The following is a 4721-nucleotide window of genomic DNA, read 5'->3' as shown; positions in this document are numbered from 1 at the left end:
GTTAGAAGGATTACTTTATCCTAGGTATTCCTTAAAGAGGTGGGGTTTCAGGTGTCTCCGGAAGGTGGTGATTGACTCCGCTGACCTGGCGTCGTGAGGGAGTTTGTTCCACCATTGGGGTGCCAGAGCAGCGCAACAGTTTTGACTGGGCTGAGCGGGGAACTGTACTTCCTCAGAGGTAGGGAGGCGAGCCAGGCCAGAGGTGGATGAACGCAGTGCCCTTTTTTGGGTGTAGGGCCTGATCAGAGCCTGAGGTACGGAGGTGCCGTTCCCCTCACAGCTCCGCTAGGCAAGCACCATGGCTTGTAGCGGATGCGAGCTTCACTGGAAAGCCAGTGGAGAGAGCGGAGGAAGCGGACGGTGACGTCGAGAGAACTTGGGAAAGTTGAACACCAGACGGGCTGCGGCGTTTCTGGATGAGTTGTAGGGGTTTTTAATGGCACAGGCAGGGAGCCCAGCCAACAGCGAGTTGCAGTAATCCAGACGGGAGATGACAAGTGCCTGGATTAGGACCTGCGCCGCTTCCTGCGTGAGGCAGGGTCGTACTCTGCGAATGTTGTAGAGCATGAACCTACAGGAACGGGTCACCGCCTTGATGTTAGTTGAGAACGACAGGGGTTGTCCAGGATCACGCCAAGGTTCTTAGCACTCTGGGAGGAGGACACAATGGAGTTGTCAACCGTGATGGCGAGATCATGGAACGGGCATCCTTCCCGGGAGGAAGAGCAGCTCCGTCTTGCCGAGGTTCAGCTTGAGGTGGTGATCCGTCATCCACACTGATATGTCTGCCAGACATGCAAGATGCGATTCACCACCTGGTTATCAGAGGGGGGAAAGGAGAAGATTAATTGTGTGTCGTCTGCATAGCAATGATAGGAGAGACCATGTGAGGATATGACAGACAAGTGACTTGGTGTATAGCGAGAATAGGAGAGGCTAGAACAGAGCCCTGGGGGACACAGTGGTGAGAGCACGTGGTGCGGAGACAGATTCTCGCCACGCCACCTGGTAGAGCGACCTGTCAGGTAGGACGCAATCCAAGCGTGGGCGCCGCGCGGAGATGCCCCAGCTCGGAGAGGGTGGAGAGGAGGATCTGATGGTTCACAGTATCAAAGGCAGCCGATAGGTCTAGAAGGATGAGAGCAGAGGAGAGAGAGTTAGCTTTAGCAGTTGCGGAGCGCCTCCGTGACACAGAGAAGAGCAGTCTCGCTTGAATGACTAGTCTTGAAACCTGACTGATTTGGATCAAGAAGGTCATTCTGAGAGAGATAGCAGGAGAGCTGGCCAAGGACGGCACGTTCAAGAGTTTTGGAGAGAAAAGAAAGAAGGGATACTGGTCTGTAGTTGTTGGACATCGGAGGGATCGAGTGTAGGATCTCTCTCTGAGAACCAGCGGTGTCGTTTGACTTAGCAAACGAGGATCGGATGTCGTCGACCTTCTTTTCAAAATGGTTGACGAAGTCATCAGCAGAGAGGGAGGAGGGGGGAGGAGGGGGAGGAGGATTCAGGAGGGAGGAGAAGGTGGCAAAGAGCTTCCTAGGGTTAGAGGCAGATGCTTGGAATTTAGAGTGGTAGAAATTGGCTTTAGCAGCAGAGACAGAAGAGGAGAATGTAGAGAGGAGGGAGTACAAACAAGGACTTCAAACAAGGTTCAGAATGTCCACTCAGTAGGCCTATGTAATGGATGTGAAATGGCTAACTAGTTAGCGGTGGTGTGCGCTAATAGCGTTTCAATCGGTTARGTCACTCGCTTTGAGACCTTGAAGTAGTGGTTCCCCTTGCTCTGCAAGGGCCGCGGCTTTTGTGGAGCGATGGGTAACGATGCTTCGTGGGTGACTGTTGTTGATGTGTGCAGAGGGTCCCTGGTTCGTGCCCGGGTCGGGGCGAGGGGACGGACGTAAAGTTAATACGGTTACATTGGTGCCGTGACCCGGATCACTGGTTGCTGCGGAAAGGAGGAGGTCGAAAGGGGGGTGAGTGTAACGGATGTGAAATGGCTAGCTAGTTAGCGGTGGTGCGCGCTAATAGCGTTTCAATCGGTTACGTCACTCGCTTTGAGACCTTGAAGTAGTGGTTCCCCTTGCTCTGCAAGGGCCGCAGCTTTTGTGGAGCGATGGGTAACGATGCTTCGTGGGTGACTGTTGTTGATGTGTGCAGAGGGTACCTGGTTCGCGCCCGAGGCGAGGGGACGGACGTAAAGTTAATACTGTTACACATTGCACTCTTTAGTTTGTCTATTTTCATCTCACACGTTTTACATGAATTTTTCAAAATGTAAAATTTCAATAGCTCCTTGCTCATGTGATCTAGTGACTTCAAACAAGGTTCAGAATGTCCACTCAGTGGGCCTACACATTACACACCAATTAGTTTGTCCATTTTCATCTCACATGGTTTTACATGAATTTTCCAAAATGTAGAATTTCAATAGCTCCTTGGTCATGTGACCTAATGTCCTATATTGCACACTGTTGTTTGTGTACTGTAAAATTACGCGGTGTAACGTACATTTTTCATAGTTCCAAATTTGCAATAGCTCCTTGGTCATGTCAATTACACACCTAAGAAGCGTGCAGTGGATATACACCCATATTGCATAACCTCTAGTCAGGTATCTTCTATATTGTTGTACATTAATATTAGTTTGACAATTAGGGGGTTCAGTCCATTGTTGTGTTTACCCTTTTCTTTAATATTTATCTACAATAATTGGTAGTTCTAAGTACTTATTTTCCCAGTTTTTTATTTTCCCACAGTATTTAACAGCGGTACACAATAGGAGAGAGACAGATAATATCTCCTTTCATTGTTAATATCAACCATAAAGGAAAAGGGCATGTTATTAATTGTCCAAAGCAGGGATGGAGAGTGAGCTAGGCTGCAGTGGGTTTGTTGGTCAATACATATACTGAACATGTAACCACAGTAATGGTTGCCAGTAAATCAATGAATAAAAATGTAATATTGACAAATTAAACAGAAATTGTAGACCTTTAATATTTTCCAACATGTCAACAGACACTTAACTTNGCCAGTAAATCAATGAATAAAAATGTAATATTGACAAATTAAACAGAAATTGTAGACCTTTAATATTTTCCAACATGTCAACAGACACTTAACTTCAATTAAGTATGAAACATTTCACAGTGTTAACTTTCTCTTTATCCCTGGTTGATGTACATTTCAGAGCCTCTTCAGTGTGGATGGGGTATAGCATTCATTTTCAACAACAGACTACACTTCCAGTTTGTGTTCTTTACTCTGTTGAACTCATTTGTCTTCATTCCTAGGCACAGCACATGGAACCACCGTTGGTTCCAAATATCAATGCAGTATGATGAATTAGCCATCCATTGTGTTATATCATAAATTGTCTTACATGCCGTCACCGTTGTCAAAAGATTATAAACATGTTAAATAAAGTTACTAACCCAGTCAGTCTTTGGGCCACATCCAGGTTCTTTATCAGCGGCACACATGAAGCAGTTGTTGGCTTTGTTGAACTCTGAAATCATAGGCATGAACTGAACATATGGCTGTCCCACACAACTACATAAAAATAAACATTTTACATTTACTTTGAATTAAATGTCATTACATACCAGACATTTTTAGTATATCCTCAGCCATTTCTTTTCGCAGTTGCGCCATGTGTTTTTGAAGGTTCTATATCAATTTGGGAGGGGATGTTGGGGAAGTTCTGTGCAACTTCCTTGGCTATCTACACCAAACAATAAAATTGAGTTTTTTACCTAATTGTCACATAACAGCTAACTATTCATTATTGAAAATATAACTATCAAACCTGCAATATAAAGACCCCACAGCTGAAGGTGTCCTGCTGCATGGTGTGAGTTATTTCCGCTCCTTTCCACTTTATGTCCGCCCAGTCGTCTTTTCCATGGCAGGATCTTCTCATTTTGAAGTATTCTCTTTTTTATGTAAACATAATGGAATTATGATCAGTTATAGGCAAATGAATACGCAAGCCACATTTGTATGCTGTTTTCCTTATCACTATAATCTAGTAGTCATTTATTAGTAGAAGTAATTTCCTTTATGCCCCATTCTACACACAGCCTAAATTATAGCCACTGAACCATTTACAGGACAATAATAAAAGTAGCATATAGGATCCAACCCTATCACAGAGTGAATAAATGTAGAGCGTTTGTAGACTTTAAGAAAAAAATATGAAGTGACAGTTTCATCAGTACGTGCTTAAAGAAAGTCATATCACAAAGATCACAGATGACAGCGCCCACCAAATCTATGACAATAGAGAATGAATTGTAAGCACCAAAGTGTGTTTGTCAAAATAATATCTGAAAATGTCAGTTGTTGAACATAATACTTCTATTTGCAATAGCAATTTATGATATATGCAGTTAAGGAATATTCCATGTACCAACACTACATGTAGGACGGACATAAGACATTCCCACATACAGTATTTTTTTATTTCACCTTTATTCAACCAGGTAGGCCAGTTGAGAACAAGTTCTCATTTACAACTGCGACCTGGCCAAGACAAAGCAAAGCAGTGTGACACAAACAACAACATAGAGTTACACATGGAATAAACAAATGTAGAGTCAATAACACAATACAAAAGTCTATATACAGTGTGTGCAAATGTAGTAAGATTAGGGAGGTAAGGCAATAAATAGGCCGTAGTGGCGAAATAATTACAATTTCGCAAATAAACACTGGAGTGA

The 4721-nt window shown here is 43.9% G+C and overlaps 1 long non-coding RNA gene across 1 annotated transcript; it reads right to left on the bottom strand.

Moving 5' to 3' along the window:
• Positions 1–3068: 3068 nt before the first annotated feature.
• Positions 3069–3935, bottom strand: LOC139027479 (uncharacterized). Its single transcript, XR_011479568.1, has 4 exons — positions 3809–3935; positions 3606–3724; positions 3435–3508; positions 3069–3289 (listed from the first exon to the last, which is right to left on the bottom strand). It is a non-coding gene; the product is annotated as an uncharacterized lncRNA (long non-coding RNA).
• Between the last annotated feature and the right edge of the window lie 786 nt (positions 3936–4721).

The sequence above is a fragment of the Salvelinus sp. IW2-2015 genome, unplaced genomic scaffold, assembly GCF_002910315.2.
Source record: "Salvelinus sp. IW2-2015 unplaced genomic scaffold, ASM291031v2 Un_scaffold16523, whole genome shotgun sequence".
Classification (NCBI taxonomy): Eukaryota; Metazoa; Chordata; class Actinopteri; order Salmoniformes; family Salmonidae; genus Salvelinus; species Salvelinus sp. IW2-2015.
This window is presented reverse-complemented; position numbering and strand designations above follow the sequence as displayed.